This window comes from Falco peregrinus, chromosome 7, assembly GCF_023634155.1.
Source record: "Falco peregrinus isolate bFalPer1 chromosome 7, bFalPer1.pri, whole genome shotgun sequence".
Taxonomy (NCBI): domain Eukaryota; kingdom Metazoa; phylum Chordata; class Aves; order Falconiformes; family Falconidae; genus Falco; species Falco peregrinus.
The window spans coordinates 53,069,779-53,089,941 of NC_073727.1; positions in this window are offsets into that span (position 1 = coordinate 53,069,779).

Sequence of the window (20,163 nt, forward strand, 5' to 3'; positions counted from 1 at the left end):
TTGCAAAATAAAGCTATTGTGCTGGCTGAATTGTATTTTAGAGACTTCTTGAACCAAAAATCTTGACATTTAGGAAATTCGGGAAGCCCTGTGGGTTTTAGGGGGGGTTCTTGAAGGATTTTTTTTCCGAGTTAGTCCAGTCTGCAGCTGAGAATGTGTGCATGCTCAGGTTTTTTGTAAGCCCAAAGGATCTTGCAGTTCCTGATGGTGAATCCTAAAGTCTAATTAAGACCAGACTGATTAGGGTTACTGGATATCAGAGTTGTCAGATGGTGTATGATTCAACAGACAATGGGGGGAAAAAAATCAAATCTTGATGAGCAAAAATTTGTCTTGTTTACCATTGATAGTTACTTAAACATGACTGACAAGCTAAGCTCTCTTGAATGCTTGTTTTGCTGAACACTTCAAACTATCTTGGTTGGTATTTTACATTAGGCTTCTTGCTAAAGGACCTAATGCAGTTGAGTACCCAACCTCCTCTGTATGTTAGAATTAACAACTAGAGCCCTGTCATAAAACATGGGAATATTCCTGTTTTAGTGTTCTTCTGTATTGGTTCTGCTTTTCTGCAGGCATCTCTGTGAGCAGAGGAGGAAGTGTGTGCGAGGGGCACTTATGACTGACTGGTCTGTAGCAGCTAGGTCTGGTTAGAAACATGGTTTTTTGTTAAACACTCATATGTTGTAATTTGTTTAAGAAATAATGTGATTTCCAGAAGTAAACAATTAAGGACTCCGCTATGGCTACTACAGCCACATTAAATGGTATGGAACTATTAACAAGGATGGATTGGGTGATAATAGAAAAGGGGTTTACTATTTTGCTTGCTTTTTGGTGTAGAAATTTTCACTGATGAAATAAATACCTTCTACGAAGCCCAGCCTTCTCTTCAGGAAACAATGCATCTGTGGGTATTTCAGTTCAGCTGTAGATAAAGGCTAACAAACTTCTAGTGTTAGCATTGTCTAGGCAGCAGACTCAGCAAGATGACTACAGTGCTTCATGTTCATTTCAGGAAATGGTGAAATATTAATTTCAGATGCATCTTTTTTGGTAGGTCTTTTTGGTTTGATGTTTCCCTTGTAAGGTGAGCCAAGAGAGCAGCTGAGCTGAATCTTAAGTGGTGCAGATTTGGTAGATTTGTAAGTGATCTCGTTTATCTAAATCCTCTACAGACTAGCTATAATGCTTTTGCAATACTGCATTCATAACTTGCAACATATGACTATCTTGTTTTCTAACAAAAAAAAGGAACTGGGCTATCTAAGGTCATTGACTTACCCGAAGTTTGAACGTCTCACAGAACTGCAATGAATATCAAAAAGCATCAGTTCTTTTGGTTATATATCGCAAATAGTACTCAATTCTTCTAATAAAAATGAGAAGAAAAAAAAATAAAGCCAAAAAGCCCAGTGACCTCAAGCATACAGTTTCTGGTTTCAGGCTTCTGTGGTACTAAAATTTGTTGCTGCTGTGATTTTTTTATTATTTTTTTTCTTTGCTACAGAATAATAGGAAACATGCATTTAACTGTCATTGCATGTACAATATGTCACTTCTTTGGAATATGTCCATAATTGTCTTAGTCAATCACAGTTCAAAACTTCCTGTGTGACTTTTTCAAATCGTTTATTCTTTCTAGTATTTCAGAAATATAATGTAAGTATATGACTTGCTGTTCAAAGAAGTGCGACAAACTGTTCCCTCCCAGGCCTCAAAATGAATTGCCTTGGTCATCTAAGTCCATTGTACCTCTCAGGGGAAAATGGTCAATGAATGAGTAGCGAGCTTTTCGGTACAGAAAGAGATTGGACATCATTCTTTTTTACAAGTGCAGTTGTCAAGCATTGTCTTGGTACAGTAGCTGAGAACAGTGGAGAGATGACAACAAAGTTGAGCAAACACTTAACAGGTTGTTTGGGGGAACCCTTCCTTTGTTCAATGAACTGAATGTTTGCTATTAGTGTTGAGGTTTTTTCATTAAGTGTGTCATTTGACCTAGGGCGGGGGTCCTCAAACTACGGCCCACGGGCTGCATACAGCCCCCCAGGGTCCTCAATCTGGCCTCCGGTACTTACAGAACCGCCCGGGGGGAGGGGAACCAAGCAGCCGCAGATGGCCTCCTGCCACTTCATCCGCGCACCGGCCCCCTGGTTAAAAAGTTTGAGGACCCCTGACCTAGGGGAACAGAATGGTTTGTAAGCACCTCAAAAAAGCTTTCTAAAGCTTTGTGCGGTGCTGGAGAAAAAATGCAGACCTGACACTTAAATGAACTGCAGCTGGGAACAAAAAGCAGGGTGAGGAGTTGTAGACTGTGCAGGAAACCTAATGGGGATGAGGCAGGTGTGTGTCAGGCTTGTGTGTCCTGGTCCGTGGGTGGTGCATGAGGGCACAGCCGGCATTTCTTAGGTGGGAGAAATGTAGCTGAAACAGAGAGTGAGAAGCTGCCTGCTGCCTACCGGGAGGTTGAACAGGTTCATCTTCTTTCTTAACACCTAAGGACCACTGTGACCAGCTGTGCAAACAGGGAGGAGCTAGCAGAAGAGGGTGAACAGTAAGGCCATAGACAGTTCTTGGGACCAGCGGAGGACACAGTGATATTGGTGACAAGCCACAAGACGGTCCTTAACACTAGCCAGAGTACTACCACAGTGTACTGGGGACCTCAGCCCTGGGGGAGATGTGGCTGCAGGGAGTGCCTGGAGCTTCTTGGAGATTGGAGGCAACAGCAGCCTCGCCTGCGGGAGCTCTGCTCTGGTCAGGACACTGAACTGCCCGGTGAAGCAGCCTGGATGGCATCAGGGATGCCAACAGGAGGAGGGCAGAGGTACCTGGTGGCCGCTGTAAGAGCAAAGACCCCAATCGCCCGTTGCATGGCAGGAGGGGAAGAGCAGAGGCAATGTTTAGTGAGGGGAGGGCTGGGGTTCCCATGAAGGAGACAAGAAAGCTTTTTCTCTAGCTGCAGGTGCTCACCGAGAGAACTGCAGAGTCCTGCCAACGGGACAGGGAGCGAGCTTTTTTGGGGGATGCATCCAACCGTGGTGCTGGAGCCAGTGAGGCTGAGAGAAAGCAACAGGTAACAGTACCCAGGGACTTCCTTCTGCAAAGGGATGAAGGCATGTCCCCTGCCCGTCAGACCTGTTTGTTCCTTGCCCAAGCTCACCTCTAGCGTGTTGCTGGTGTCGTGGGCAGGGCTCTGGATTTTTTTATGGCTATGGGACACTCTTTGAGGAATGACGTCTGCTAGGAAAAGACGGGATGCACCTGATGAAGGTGAGTATCTTTACTGAAAGGGCTGCTAACCTTGTGAAGGGTTTGTTGAGTGTGGAGACCAAAGCCTGCAGGTTTGTGGGAGCTGAAGGGAGCACACACCGGAGAGTCTGAGGGAGGGACATCCCTCACCGCAAGCAGTCAGGGTGACTGGGGTCGTCTGAGGTTTTCTTCCACATAAAATGTGCAACAGAATAAAGAGAAAGGGGAAGTCTGTAGTCACATAGCTGTGACATCACTGGGATGACAGGAATAGCTTGCATGACTGGAGTGCTACAGTGGGTGGGCAGAGAAGAAAAATGGAGGAGGTGAGGTTCACAGAGGAGTAGCCTGAATGTGCAGAGCATAAATGGAACAGAAAAAGCCCTCACGACAGGCTCGCCAAGAGTTTGTTGTCAAGGGTAAGGGGGAGGCCAGCAAAGGGGATATTGTGGCAGGCACCTGCAACAGACCATTTGAGAAAAGGAAGAGCATGGAACCTTCCTTAAACAATTTGAAGAAGTCTCCCAATCACATGCTGTGGTTTTCATGGGGATTTTTAACCACCTCTGATCTGCAGGAAAGGCAACATGGCAGAATGCAAACAAGCCAGGAGACTTCGTGTGTTAGGGATCATCTTTTACCTGGGTGCTTGTCAGGATGGGGGTGGATACTCTAGATCTTCTACCCAGGAATAAGGAATACGTGCTCAGATGCACGAGTCAATGGCAACCTTAGCTACACCAACCATGAGATGACAGTATTAAAAATCCTGAGAGCAAAGAGGAAGACAAGTAGCAGAGTAATAGTCTTGGACTTCAGGGTGGTGAAGTTCTTGTTCAGGGTTCTGTTGGAGTCCATGGGAGGCTGCCCTGAGGGGTATGGGGTTGCCTTTCCAAAGGATTCCTTCCACTGTGCAAAACAATGCACAGGCAGAGCAGGAGGACAGGCTGGCTGTTTGAGAAACTGCTGGCTCAGCTCAAATGCAAAAAACTGTGTGGAAAGTGGAAGTGAGGACGGGCTACAAGGGATGACTGTGGAACTGCATGGGCATACAGGAATGGTGCGAGGGACATCCAGGCTTGGCTGGAGCTGAAACTAGCAAGGGATGTGAAGGCAGCAAGAAGAGCGTTCTGCAAGCAGGGCATCAGTAAAAGGAAGAGGAAAGAAAATGTGGGCCCACTGCTGAATGGATTGGGTGACTTAGTCATGAAGGTAAAGTAAAAAAGACCGAGGTACTGTTTGTTCTTCATCTGTCTTTACTGTCAAGGCCTGCTCCCAGGTTTCTTTGAAAGGTGGTTATCAAGGGATGTTCCTGATGACTTGAGAAGGAAAATGGTATGCATAGCTTTTAAAAAGGTGAGAAAGAGGATCCAGCCAAGCTATAGATCAGTTGGCCTCACCTCATCCCTGGGAAATTTGATGCAGGTTCTCATGGCAGCCATTTCAAAGTAAATGAATGAAAATAAATTGACTGAGAACCTGAGAATGAGCCAGCCTGGGTTTACGAAGGGCAGATCATGACTGACCAATGTGATTACCTTCTACCATGGTTCTTGGGGCCATAGTGGATGTCACTTTCTTTGACTTTAGCCAGTCTCCCAAAGCATCTATGTAACCAAATCGTAGAAAGATGGGCTTGGGTAAAAAGCAGCTTTGCAGAAAAGGTCCTGGGGGCAGCTGTGAAGAGTGAAAGCTTGGAGAAGTGACTCAGCCTGCTGGCCACGCTTATGTAGCCTGCATGCTAAAGGAAGTGGCTATTTCCCCTATGTCCCTTTCCTTGTGAGACCATACCTGGAGTATTGTGTTCAGTTTGGGTTTCCCTGGTGCAAGAGATGCCAAAAACCAGAAAGCGTCCAGTGGAGGAGCTAGAGGATGGTGATGGGCCTGGAGCATGTGGCCTACAGAGAGAGCTGGGGCTGTTCTGCCTGCAGAGGAGAAGGTAAAGGTGGGTGGTTAAGCTTTGGTCTTCCATGCTTATGAGGAGCTGTATGGAAAACAGACCTGGACTCTTCCTAGAGGTGCTCAGGGGAAGGACAACAGCCAAATTGCATAAAGAGAAATTCCAGCTGCATACATGAAAGAAAATCTAAAAAATCAACGTGAGAATGGTCTAGGACTAGAGCAGGTGCCCAGAGAAGCTGTGAATTCTCCCTCACTGGGAATTGTCAAAACTCAGATGGACTAGACCTGGATCAACCTGATCTAGCTTTGAAGTTAGGTCTGGTTTGAGCAGGAGGCTGGACCTCCAGAGAGCCCTTTCAACCTAAACTATTCCATGACTCTAGCAAAGCAGACTTTAGACAGAAGATTAGTTGTTATGGGATAGACTGACTCCATCTGGCCGCTTCTGTCTGTGCAGACTACCTCGTTTGTATGTAAACAGTTTTGCTGTGGTTTATTGTTGCAGATGTTCATGTACATGCAAACTGTCCCACTGAAAAAAGCCAGTATTTGTAAGATATACTAATTTAACATCAACTGTACTATAAGGTTTTAAACCTTATGTCCTTGAAGGAATCTGTCCCGGTTTCAGCTGGGACAGAGCAAATTTTCTTCCTAGTAGCTGGTGCAGTGCCGTGTTTTGGGTTTCGTGTGAGAACAGTGAGCACACTGATGTTTTTAGTTGTTGATAAATAATGTTTATACTAAGCCAAGGACCTTTCAGTTTCTTGGTCCCTGCCAGCGAGAGGGCTGGAGGGGCACGGGAAATTGGGAGGGGACCCAGCCAGGACAGCTGACCTGAACTGGCCAAAGGGGTGTTCCATCCCATAGAACGTCATGATGAGTATATAAACTGGGGGATGTTGGCCAGGGCCTCTGCTTGGGGGCTGGCTGGGCATCGGTCAGCGGGTGGTGAGCAACTGTATCGTGCATCTCCTCCCCATCCCTCTGGGGGTGGGGGCAGTGGGCAAGCACCTACGTGGTACTTAGTTGCTGGCTGGGGTTAAACCACTACATAAACTCTCAGAAGACATGAATTTAGGACATAATTGGGTAGTGTGCTGTGCAAGTAACTGCAGCTGATCATTACCCTTGGATCTATCTATGTTTAAAAACAAGCTGCAAGGATTCTAAAAGTTGTTTTTCAGTTCTTTAGCAGCTTTGTTTTGTTTCAATCACGATTTTGTTTCAATGTGGTTTCCATATAGGGAAACCACAACAGATACAAGGCAATAAAATCAGGTCATTTGCACAGTTCCCCTGTAAAAGTATCACATGCATCTTCATAGCAAGAAACTGCTGCTTTTTTTTTTTTTTCCTTGAAATGGAAAAACTTCTACTTCGTGCTCACAACATGGTCTACTTTGGCTGACAGATGTCCTTCAGGGCATGCTGCAAAGGGCACTATTGGGAAGGGGATGGCATATGGCAAAGCAGTGTTTCCGGTCACATTTTCTACTTAAATGCTCATGCAGAATCACTTTTAAACTGATGTTCACATCATGTTTTAGGCATATAATTCTGGTGTTTTCTGTTAGGTTATGTGATTAAAAGCTCATCTCCACAAGTGGAAAGGAGGTCAGAGGAACGAGGTAACTCCTGCCAGTCCAGCTGCCGCGGCTGGGTGTACTCTGATCCTGCAGCTCCGTTCCTGAGGCGTGGGGCTGTGAGGCTCAGCACACCACAGCCACGCCGACCAACACCCTCGGAGGTGATACGCGGTGGCACCGAGCCTTCTGCTCAGGGAGTGCAGCCCACCCAGGAGGTGAAACACTGTGCAAGGAGAGGGTATGGTGCAGTCCACCTAATTTTATGTGGGTGAGTGTTAGGTTAAATCCTGTTATATTTAGGGCAAGGACCAAAAGGGGGAAAAGGGGAGGGATCACGGTGGTTTGAGGGAACAAGCATGGGCAAACAGAGGGGTAAGAGTATAAAAGGGGCTGGTTGTGTGCAAACAGGCTGCTGCTCAGCAGCTGTTCCAGCTGTGCTGGCCCCTGACCAGCAATGTGTGTCCTGTCTCCTCCCTGAGCACTGTTTCCAACCCTTTCTAAACACAAAGATGCTTAAAACAGTCTAAATAATTCTGGCTTGTGGATGAACTAGGGATGAATTTACGCAAAATCTTGACGTGTACATTTCCTAGAAATCAATGTGGTATTTGCCTACCTAAGAAATGTTTTACAGAGGCTGGGTTTTACAAAATTATTCTGGCAACCTTTGTAAGAAAAGGCACCTTTATGCTGTTAAGTAGCTCAAATGAGTGGCTGACATGTTGACTGATGTTTTCTTCATCTCCTTTGAACTGCAAGGTAGGAGGGCTGTGCTCTTCATTAAAAGGAAACTGATTAAATGGAAAGATATGTAGTTAAAAAATTCCAAGCAAACCAAGAGGGAATTACAAAATACTGCTTCTGGTTTTCAAAGACTAAAGCAATCCTGGAGATTAGTATTATGTACACTTAAACTTCATAGATTAACACACATTAATGGGAGAAGTATGAAATTTAAAATAATCCTTTAAGGAATAAATTGTAGATTAACAGAGTGCTATAAAAAAGCAACACTTACCACCTCCTTGCCCCGCTGTTGTTAACTGTAGCATGCAAAACTGGTATTCCTCAGTTACACTCAGTCAGTAGACTAAGTTAATTAAGCCCTAAGTGAAATTTTAAATTGAGCACCTGAACAGGAACTGTTAAACAAAACTATGAGACAGTCTGAATTTTGAGCAGGTTTTTGACTGAAGGTCCCTCTAAGGTGTGGTTACAGATGTGGGGAGGTGCTGACATTAGAAATCAAATGTTCCTGGAGAGAAATAAGACAAATTCTCATGGACTTCTTCCATGAAAGAGAAATTAAAATTCATTAATACCTTCTCTTCCACTAGTTTCTGATTTCAATGTGTGTGCTAATTTGATGGTACTTCATTTGAAGGAGTTGCAAGTACCAGTCAAAAAATGTGAATGCATTGGGGCCATCTAACCTGAGAAGCTGAAGTAGGATAAACTAGTGTGATGTTAATGCTCAGTAGCTCTTCTGCACTGCTTCCTTGCATGCATGCTCCTTTTGCACTAAATATCAAAATGAATTAAGCTAAACTGTGGAAAGATGCAAAGGAGTCCAGAGAAGTACTAAAAGTATAGGCAGAAACGAGTGTCAAAGAACCCAAGCTAATCCAGTTTATACTAAGAAAAAGAAATCAAGCACATAGCCCAAAGAAGAGCAAAGCTGGGAAGCAATGGGTGGTAGCAGAGAGCAAGTTATGTAAAACCGATTGAACATTAAAGTTAGGTAAAACTGATTGAAAGAGCAAGAGTGCCCACAGCCAGCAGGAGAGCTGTGGCTTGGTGCAGGAAACTGCCTTTGTGTTGCGGAAGGGACGGCTGAAGCTGTGCTCCCTTCCCTGGGGCGTGCGGCCATGTGCTTGACAGTGAAGCAGATAGTGACTTGGGCAATTTAGAGCAGGGAGCTGCAGGTGTGGGGAATAGTTTCAGGATAAAAATTGAAAAGTCTGAAAAAATAACATCAGCACATTAGAGATTAATGGTGAGGAGCATTCTGGTTTTGAAGCAGAAAGTCTGAATCCCATTTGTAAACAAAAATTAGAAAGTGGACTTTGGTTTTGGCTGTGGCCTGGTGCTGTAGGGAGCATGCTAGAAAATGTTTGTTGGGAAAAGATGAAGCGTTGCATGCTGTAGCAGTGCATGTAGACTATATGATGTCATAGCTCTGGCCACTGGTTTTTGTGTAACAGAAATACCTTGTGACCAAACAGTTCTAGCAGTGCACCAAGTGGGCATGGCTTATTTGCAGTGTAAACCATGTAAAGTGCTGTTCTGCCTGTGAAATGCATGACTTCTAGGGGTAGCTCCACAAATGTCACTTACTGCCCTCTCCCTTGTTAATGGCAGGAGCAGAACCGCAGAGGTCCCCTTCCCACGCCACAGCACGTTCACCACCACAGCCAGCAACAGCCAGTGCCCCCTCCCCGGGCCAGGGTCCTACCCAGCAGCTCAGGCTTGGGTGCAGTTCAGAAAGAGGTGCCTGAGGGAGGAGGCTGTTTATCTCTTTCTATGTCTTCCTTCATCCCTTTGCTAGAGAAGTAGCATTTAAAATTTGTTTCAGGCTTAAGGCAATGTGAAAGTCAGAGAGCGTGCAAGTTAGAGAGCCGTGTGCCTCATTCAAGACTTGCTCTGTACCCAGCATTGACTGTTTCTGCTCCTTCACAGCCCAAGCTTTGTACCAAAGGATCGAACCTCTGCAGTACAGCTAAAAACCTGAAATAAAAATGAGGTCACAAATATAGGCCAATTACCCATGCATCATGGAACAGGAAATCTTGCAGAACAGCCTTTTTCTTTTTTGTTTGCTCATCTCCCAATGTGGTTTGCTCTTGTGGCCTTTGAATTTGAAAATAAAAAGGATGCATCCTGACTCATGCTGTTGTTTGACAATGTTCTTACTGATCACCAAGGATCTGTCGGTCATGGGAAGCAAACTGAAGACTGTCCAGTTGCATGGTCTTTTGCAATAAATACTGTCTATACATTTTCTCATAATTACTGCACTTTTGCTCAGGTTGACTGCTTTTTTTCCGCACAGTAGAGTCCAATTCTGCTAATGAATCATTTTATTGTTACTTGATCCTCTCTGCGCTGCCTTGAGGGGTTGGGGAAGTGAATTGAAACAAACTTTCAACAGGTAGGAATATAAAAGAGATCATCCAGATCAAGCAAACCTAATCAGTCGGAGCTTACTTTCTCCCTGCTTGGTTCCAACAGTATGGGAGTCCAGAAGCTGTGATAAACTGCCCACACAGCTAAAGACAGACTGCTTTCTTGAGTACAGCTGATCCTTTTCTCCCCTGGCTTTTGTTCTTGATGTGAGTGTTTAATCTAAAACCACAGTAGCCTGTTGTTTGCTACTGACCTAGGGCGTGCAGTTATTTGGAATGATCATTACTGAACTGTGGTCGTTATTTTAACAAATATGGTATTTCACAGAATTTAATGCTACAGCTGTGGCAGTGCAGAAAAAGCTCTGATGGTGGAGAATTTGCCAGGGATCTGGGGAAAACAGTTTTACCACTCGAGGTATTGCCCACCAGTGTGAAGGTGCTGAGAGGATGGTCCCCACTGAGCATTCTGGCGGGGAAGGAGCAGTCCCTGCACTGTGCGCAAGGCTGCACCAGGGGAAAAGAATTCAATGGTGTGATGGAAAACCTACCGAAGTGACTAAGTGCAGGGACACTGTCTCTTGTGGCCATGTGTTAACCTCTACCTGCAGAAAACTGCACAAGCACAGATTTGTATCTAGTCTCAGTTAGGCACAGAAAGGAGGTATGAAGGGCAGTGGAGGATCATCCAATGTGTAGCTGGAGCCTGAATGGTCAGTGGTGAGGCAATGTGGGGCCAGTCCTGAAGTCCTGGTGGAGCATGATGAGGCAACTCAGGCCCTGTAGTGCAGAGCCTTCCTTGCTCTCAGGTTTGTACAATGGTATTAGCAAGACGCTGGGGTATTCCTCCTTCCCATTAATTTGATGGGTTGTGGGAAGGTAAAAGCCACTGTTCCGAGCAATGCCCTCTGCATTCATTAGACTGTCAGACTGGGAACTCAGCCACGCTAAGCACAGCATAGGTAGCCACGATATGGTGGCTTAAAAAGTCCCTTGACATTATTTCAAGCTCCTTCCCTTTGTATATGGTACGTTTCCTCTTTGGTTTCCTTTCTGACTTTCCTCACTTCCCTTCTTGCCTTTACTCCCCCATGTCTCCTACTGGATCCCTCTCCCTCTGTTGTCCCTGCGTTGCCCCTTCTCATCCCATCTCCTCCTCAGCTCCCAGTTGCACTTGGTTTCTGCAAGGTGACACAGCAAACCCAACAGATGCAGCTGTGCTCCTGCCAGCCACCCCTGCTCCCAGCACCAGGAGAAATTACTTTTGTCTGAAGATGGTCCAAGGAAGGGCCATCTAGTCCTTATGCCACCGACCCACATCTCCCAAGGTGTGTTCACAGGTCTGCCACGGTCACTCTGGCTAAGCTAAGCCACTTAATCTTTCTGTTTGCCAGGTCCTCAACTGTAAAATATGGGTGGATGCCCTTGCTGCAAGCCAGCCATCTGTCAGACCGTACAGCTTGTGAAGCTCATTACATCCCTGAGCACCGCTAGTGCCCCTGTGGGTTTCCTTCCATGCTGGGCCAGTCACCCTGTTCCTCTCCGACCCAGGACAATGGTCTGTCATTACAGCTCTGCTGAAAGTGAGATGGTTTGTAGCTGACCCACTGTTTCAGTTCAGTCTGGGATAGGTCTGAGGAGATGGCAAAGCTATTGCTCAGAAGGAACCGAACCCCACCCTGGTGATGATCCTAGCCTTTAGAGCAATCTGGAGAGGAGAAAGAGAAAGGTAACAGGCTCTCAATGAGAGTAAAGACAGTTCATACTTCTGTATGTGGGTGGGAGGCCTCACTAATATATCTACTGGTCTTCTCAGGGTCCTGGAAGAAAACCCTTGAATTGCCTTCAACTCAAGCGGAAGACTTGGGTTTCCCCCTAAGAACACTGAACGAGTACCTGAGGAGCTCAGCAGTGGAGACCTGCACTTTTGGGGGCACATTAAAGCTGCTGTGGGGTGAGAGGAGATGCAGGCAGACTGAGAGGTTAACCATTCAGGAGGTGCTGCTGGCAGAACTGGGCACCCCAGAGACATGCTTAGAAGTCCTAGTGCAGGGGAACTGCTTCAGAGACTAGTCTGAAGTTCAAAGCATTTGAGTGGGATAGGGATGGAAGAGACCCACCTTGAGAGCAGGCTGGGAACTATCCCAGGAAGAAGCTGCTGTCTACAAGAGCATTAAAGCCTCAGTATGAGCTGGATGTGAAGGTACTCTAACACAGACTGAAAACCACCCTGGGCCCTGCAGGACAGCAGAGAGAGAGAAGATGAAAGACATTTAACGTAGGATGTTGCCACCTCAGATATAGCAAGATAAAGCTGGAGACAGTGAGTGAACTCTGTATTTATGACTATTAAAAAAACCAGGTCTGACTCTAGCCTTTTCCAATTATTAGAATAATGAGATTTCAACTTCAGCAAAAATTATGTGAAGCCCTCTCCAAACCAAAGCACCCTTAGTACATGGCTTAGAGAAAACAGAACTCTCTCAGCTTCTTTCTTCTTTATTCAAATAGCAGCTTTTTATTTAACATATGATCAGAGGGGAGCTGTTAAGAATAAAACCTTGTACTGCCCTCAGTGATGGAACATCTTCCATAGTAGGAGCTTCGAATAACTTGTAACCACAAATGTCCTATTGCTTCTAAAAATGTCTCAGTCTAACATTGCCTCACCTTTTACAATTTTTGTTGCACTCAGCTGTGACAGAAAAGTAAAATTGGTGTAAGCAGAGGTTACTGCAAAGTTATAAGAAATCCTTTGGCAGAGCTGCAAAAACGCTGGCTTTTCCTACACGCCTTTTGTCGCAGGCCGGAATGGCCTCACACTTACCCTCCATTTCACTTAATCAGGCAGGATCTACGTTACGTACTTGAGGGCTTCTCTCCTGCTGCCGGTGTGGCCTCCGTCTCACCCTTGGTGAGCAGGGTCATGCAGCTGAGAAGTTCAGCCTATCCCTTATCTACCACACCTTGCACGGAGAAGCGTCTACCTGAATATTGAAGCTTTGCAGCTGGTTCACATGATGAGGAACCCGCAAAGAGATAAATTACTATCACAATACCATATCATAACAAGAATTTGTTTCTTGAGTCATTAATCCTGCCATCAGTTCCACTTCTGTGGAAGACCCAGGGGAAGTTCTGAATTTGGAGGTGTAGCTCACAGTTATCGGGCAGTAGCATCTCAGTAACAGAGGACATGAATCTAGTAATTACAGTGCAGCTCCTTTCATAGTTACTTTTCAGTAATACCATTAAGTAAGGCACCATAGTGCAAGTTCTTTTGTTGTATTTTTTTGCATTAAATTTTTTAAGCAGCCCCACATTATCACTTTAGAACTTCCAGGAACCTTCTGGCTGAGGTCAGCTAGTAGGAATCCATTCCTTTCTCTGGCACAGCCAAGGCACGGTGCTTATCACATAAAATTGCTGGGAAAATCGCAGCAAAAATCCTGTATTAGTGGAAGCTGTTTGCCTGTTTTAGGAACACTGAAGTATTAACAACAAGGATTCTTTGACAAAGGTGTGAGACAGCCTGTGCTAGAGGTGGTGTTGATCAGGCTGGTTGGACAGGTCTGGCAGCACCTGAAGGGGAACAAACCCCTCTAGTCCTGCTGCCTGTGTTTGCCGTGGGAAGTGGCATTACATCCTTCTCTTTTGCAGCCATGTAGGCCGAGACCTAGAAGTCCCCTTCCCACTTGTGCTGGGACTGGTGATGACAGGGAAGCAGGTTTTCCCTCTGTCCTTACAAAAGGCAGTAGTTCAAGCTCATGTCACGTACCACCTGTATATGTCAAAATGGAAAAAGGAAAGCAACCTCCCTGGACACACACACTGGCTGACAGTAGGTTGCTGTGTGAACTTGGACATGAGGAACACACTCCGTTGTGAGGCTGGGTGATGAAGACGTCCCCAGAGACCTGGCTTGGCAGGGAATGCCAGTCTTGACATCAACGTAACAGAATGTAACAGAAACCTCTTTCTGTTGGACAGGCAGAAGGGGGCTGCTGAAGGATGGGCTGCTTTATGCACCAGCTGCAGCAGGGAGACTCAGGCATGACCAACACGCACAACACATTGTGTCCTGCCAGGAAGATGCCATTGTCCCTCCAGAACCATGCCAGAGTGAGGCGTAGGGGATCCTTTCCAGACTTCACGTATCACTGTGGGCTAGTGTGGGCAAACCTCACCTGTGTGGGTGAGACCTTCCCTCTTGGTCACAGGTGGGAATGACAAATCTCATCAAGGAGAACCCTTTTTCCACAAGCAGAGGGAGGGGAGGCAAGCTAGACCCAACTCTAGTTAGGACCAAGGTCTGGGCTCTTCTTGTGGCTTTTGCCTGACCCCCGAAAGAGTCAGTTGTGTTTGCTAAACAAGGAGGAAATTCCTTACTTGGGGGAAAAAAACCCAAACAACAAAACAAACCAACAAAGAGAATGAACAGTTTTCTGTTCAAGGTAAGCCAGCCACCCAGAGAGAAAAGCAAGTGCCAGAGCCCAGGAGAAGGTAGGGGACCGCTGCCTGTGGCAGCTGCCATGTGGGCTCAACTGTCTTTTGAAATCTGACTGAAAAACACCTTTGGGACTACGCCCACATTTGGAAGTAGGCAGAAATCTGAATGTCTCAGGAGACCGAGGTCTTCCCTGATTCAGACGGGGCTGAAGAGTCGATGCTGCAGCGTTAAATGAATCACAGTGGTTAGCAGTGGGCGCGTTGACCCCGTGCCTTCATTCTACACTAATGTTGAGAAGTCAAGGAACGGATTACACAAACTTCATGTAACCAACATTGCTTTAAGAAACCAATTACAGTTCTGGATTCTGGCTTTGTACCTTCGATATGAAAGGGTAATCTGCTAAATGGTTCTTGTGATGTGTGCCTCGAGAGTTAGGGTACTTAGTCCTGGCACTCAGGACTGAACAGAGAGAGTATACTCGAAACAAATGGACAAAAAGTGCAGAGGAGCAGCATCTTTGCCTTGATGACTGCTAGCAGGTAGAATGATATGACTGGCTGGACCAGGTCTCATTCCAGCATTTCAGCTAACAAGGATCAGAGGTATTTTGGAGAGAAACTGAGCTTTGAAATAGGAAAAGGGATATTGTGCCTGTGAAGTAATCAAAGCAGAAGACTGCTGGCTCAGATATTCCCAGCTGAAGCATGATCTTGACTCCAAACACAGACTGGTGAGGTCAGTTGAATATGGACAGAAAGATGCTTTCAGGGTGAAGAAACATGTGTCAGATAGTCCTCTCTGAAGGGAGGAACTATGCTGGGGCATGCTAAGCGTGGTTCCTCCCTGTCCCTCTTTGTAGGAGGAAGCAGATAAAGCCAAGACTGCTTTGTGTGAGGCCACAGAGAGCAGCCATGGGGAGCTGCTGCAGATTCTGGTGAGGGTGTCCCTGCTCGTGTCTGGGTGGTGATTCCTGGGATAGGTGCTGAAACATTGGGGCAGTGAGAGCCCACTAGGGATGAGTGAAGGACTGATGCAAATCTGGATGTCTGCCAACTGTAAAGCATGACACCAACCCTGGTCAACAAAGTGGGAGGAAGCTGCAGCGGAGCAGGGAGTGGTTAATATTAGCACACTTCCCTAAATCTCAATGGTGGAGGTAACCAAAACATCCTGGGGAGGAGGGAGCATGGGTAGCTATCAGTTGCCAGCTTTCTTAAGTGTGTCCTCACGAACATCCATGCTTTTTCCCTTCATTAAAGAACATGTCTGTGCTGCACAACACAATCATAGAAACATAGAGTAGTTTGGGTTGGAAATGACTTTTAAAGGTCCTCTAGTCCCACTGCCCCTACAATGAGCAGGGACATTGACATGAAGAGATGAGCAAGGTGCCTGGGCAGGCATCAAAAGCGATCTAACTTGGAGCAAAATAAATGGATCTTTTAGGGACTGTACTGCATCTGACACCTGAGCTATCTGGCATAGCTTTGCACTGGATAGGAAAGATATACTGAGGGACCTGTTAAAAAGTCTTGGGCTTGCTGCAGATGGAGAAGTTTCCTTGCTACAGCCAAGATCCATAACCAGGTTTTTGGTTTTCTGGTTTGTATTGGTTTTGCATGGCAAGGTGTTGGTAGCGGGGGGCACAGGGGTGGCTTCTGTGAGAAGCCGCCAGAAGCTGCCCCATGTCCGATGGAGCCCATGCCAGCCGGCTCCAGGATGGACCCACTGCTGGCCCAGGCCGAGCCCATCAGCCACGGTGGTGGTGCCTGTGGGATAACGGATTTAAGAAGGGGGCGGAAAATTATGAGCAACAGCAATTGCTGCTGGGGAGAGGAGTGGGCCTGTGTGAGAGCAGCAGCCCTGCAGCCCCCAGGCCAGGGCAGGAGCGGCAGGAGGGGCTCCAGGCCCGGAGCAGCGGTTCCCCCCCAGCCCGCGGTGAAGCCCAGGCTGAGGCAGGCTGTCCCCTCAGCCCCGGGAGCCCGGCAGGAGAGATATACCTGGCTATCTGGGCCAATCACCTCCTGTTCTTTGCTATCCAGCCTGCTGCCCTAGAGTATTATTTCAGTAGATCTAATATAGCTGTGCAGCATGGTTCTCCAACGTACCTGCTCCACAGCGTTATGGGGTGCCTCTCTCAGTGTGGGCTAGTTTATATTTATAGAAACAAACCCATTATCTCTCAACAAAGAGATGTAAGGACATGATTCCGTTCTCTTACAGTACAGAATTAATTGACAGCAGTTGCCAGATGGCTGCTTCTGCAAAGAAGTGATCAGTAATGTGCCTCCTGTTACTTCTATGGTGGGTTTTTTTATTTTTGGGGTTTTTTACCAGCGATGTAATCACAGTGGAAAAATCAATTTTATCAAAGCAGTAACCACCAGTAAGTGACTGCATGCATGAAGGCCTGGAGATCAAATGATAACAGCAGTTGCCCACTCCTAGAAAGGAAGTGAAAGGTGAACTATCTGCTGCAGTATGAATTCTAAGAGCTGTGTTAGCTGTTTGTAGCAGAGGATCCTGTGACAGCAACTGCTCTCCCTGTCATCTGCATGGCACAGCACCCCAATGTGCATTAACATTCCCTCCCAATCCACATGGAAATTCATGTGTATGCTCAAGTCTCTAAAGGGACTGAGGTACCTAGCTTCTGTTGACCACAGCAACAGTAAAGTGACCAATACATTTAAAGCTTATTGCAAGCAGAATGATTTAAACATGTGCTTGACTATGACACTGATCCACAGCTGACCATAGAGAGGGTCTGTGATTAGGACACAACTGCCTTCCTATACCAGTGGCATCTCAGTGGTGACAGTTTAGGAACAGTAACTCCTGCTGTACAGAAAATCTGGAAGATTTTCCTCCCTGCAGAGCAATCTCTTGTGAGAGTTTTTCTTCAGGTTGCCTCAGATTATAGGTGTGGTTAGTGGTTATAGCCTACACTATGGTGTAGAAGTAAAGTAAGGGAGTCATTATCTCATTGAAGTGGCCGGCCAAACCCCCTAATTTGTCTTTACAACTGGGAAAATTACAGTCCACCAGCTGAAAAGCAAGTGCTGCGTCTTGGTTCATACAGGAATAAAGAAATCTCTGAGCTGTATCCAGCTAATCCAGGGACTGCATGTTTTGCAGACACAATTTCAAATTTCATTCTTCCATTTCAGCGTTTGTGTGTTTAGTTGAGGGCCAGGATCCCAGATGCCTTAAAATTTCCATACTACATAACCAATTGCATCATTAGGTATATAAACACTTTTTAAAATCTATTTTTTTGCTCTTACCCTAGCCATGAAGGCCACTGCTGTGCGAAGAGAGGTCATTGGGGTATTCCATGGTTGTGGGTGTCTTGTAAAAATAGTCATATAACGAAAGCATAACTCTAAAAAGAAATCAGGTCAATGAATTCAACTTGCTCAGGTTGAAATGTCAGTGCCTGGGAGTACAGGCTGATGACAGGGTTTGAGAAACTACTTTGGTAGTTATTTCAATGAGACATGAAACAGAGAGTGAGTGACTGAGTGAGCAAGAAAAAAAAGTGTTACCGCAATGGGTATGGTCTAACTACAGCATTAAAACCATAGCAATTATGTCAGCGACTGCATATTTAACTCTGCTTGTCTCTTTGCATTGTGTTTGCAGCATTTCTGATACAGAAACTCACTTGTCTTCTACAGCCTAATGTAAATTAGTCATGCATTGGCAGGCAATTCAGCAGAACTTTCTTGCAGGGGACCATTTACTTCAGCAAGCAGCAGTTACTTGGAGATACTTTGCAATATTTTGTCTTCTTTATAGTGATACATTTCATTTAAAAAAATTAGATCCACTTTAGCAAGAATCTAGCTTTAACCTTTGAGTGTAGCTGCTGTGTTAGGCTCGGTCTCATAATGACATATTGTCTAAGTGTTGCAGTAACATGGGCTTAGTTACATGGACTTAGTTACATTGACCCAGACGGGATCAAAGAATGTTGTAATAGGTACTTCTAATATGTAAAACTCCACTGGGCATGGGAGACACAGGAATGAAGCCACTTTCCCCCTCCGTGACCTCAGAAAGGACATTTACAATGAAAGCAATCATGTCCCACTGAGAAAAGAAAATATCTGGGTGATGCACAGCTGTATGCAAAGCGTTGTGCAGGTGATGGAGAATAAGGGACTGGGACTCGTGTTGCACTTTCTTCCTTGTGATTTCAGGAACAATTATGCATTTTCTGGACAGTAAAACAGTTTCTTGTGGGCAGAGAATGCAGATAAGTGAGATTACAAGTGCCTGGCATCTTCTTTCAGTTGTCCCTTGGCAATGCACAGGTTGTATGATTCTGTTCATCACTGTAAAGTTTCATTACTTCTGGCATAACCTTGGGTCATGGTTTCACCAGAAGTGGTTCTTAAACCTCTAAGATCAGCAGCTGAAGGGCAATAGTAGAAAACAGACCAAATATAATTCAGGTAAAAGTTCTTAAATTAAAGGAGTATAACTGACAGCAAATAGTCTGCTAAAATTGTTTCTTAATGGAAAAAAGCATGGTTTCAATAAAACAGTTTTCCTGAAGAATGCCTTTAGCTATCCCTGAAACATTTTGATGAAAAATTGAAATGTGTTAATTGGAAATTGCTACTCTTATGTCTCATGGGGGTTGTTGTTCCTTATGAATTCCAAGACTTTTCCTGCCTAGGCTTCTGTGAGACCCTAGGCCATGGAATGATGTTACTCATTGCCTATTTTATTCAAAGCAAGGAAATGTAGTCTGATTGGTAAGCTCAGAATAAAAGCATAAACAACTGGATCAGAACTCACCTGTTCATCTTGGTGCTTTTTCTGAACTGGCATTTTTGCTGTACAAACTTCCATCAAAACTGTCAACTTTTTGTTTAAAACTCTTGTTTTCATTAACGTTTTCTCAAAAAAAATAAAGTATTTTAAACCAGCTTTCCTGAAGCCAGTGATTATCAATGGGAGGATACACTTACTGCTCACTATGCTTCTTTCTGGAAGCCAGGCCAGCTCGGAACTGTGCTGGTTCTAAGAAGTGATGCTGCAGTGAAGCAGAGGAGTGCTCTGAATATGACTGTGCTCCTCCTTCAAAAATTCCACGTTCAGTCCGAGAAGAAATTACCTTTGAATCTTTACCATTTTCACATGACCAGCAGACTGTTTCCCTTCAATTTTTTGGTTTCCCACTGCTTTCAAATTAAATAGCAAAAGCATTGGTGGAAGAAAACTGATGGATTGGGAGGTTTTACAAATGCAATCATATGTCCCAGGCTAGGGGCAAGACCTAAACATTGATTATACAGTCCCTCTCCTTCCCAAGTGCTCTACTGACAACTGCTACCCATTAAATCTCCTAAACCCTATCTTCTCCCATGGCAAAAGCCCTGTAGAAGGCCTTTAAGAGGGCTCTGTATTCTCTAACTGGTTTGACAGAGGTGATCAAGTAATTATCAAGTAATGATGGATGCCAGTCAATGCAATGTCAGTGCTGGTTTCATGCTATTTCAGACCCTCACACCTCATAATGTGTGAGGAGGGCTGCACCTGGCACGAGGGGGGTAGGTGGAATCATGTGGGAGGGAGGCTGAAAATAGGAACAAAAAAAGATCAAAGGGGAAGGAAGTGAGTTGTGCTACAAATTTTAATGCGGGAGAGAAATTATGAAGACAACAAGAGATGGAAATAAGAGAAATCTAGAAAAGCTGAACAAAGAAAGAGGAAGAAATAGGGAGAACAAAAAACTAAATACAGAAATACCAAAACCAGAAAAAGCATGTTTGACAGGGAGTGAGAAGCCAGATGCGAGTAAAAGAAGGAAAGTTTGGAAGAATTA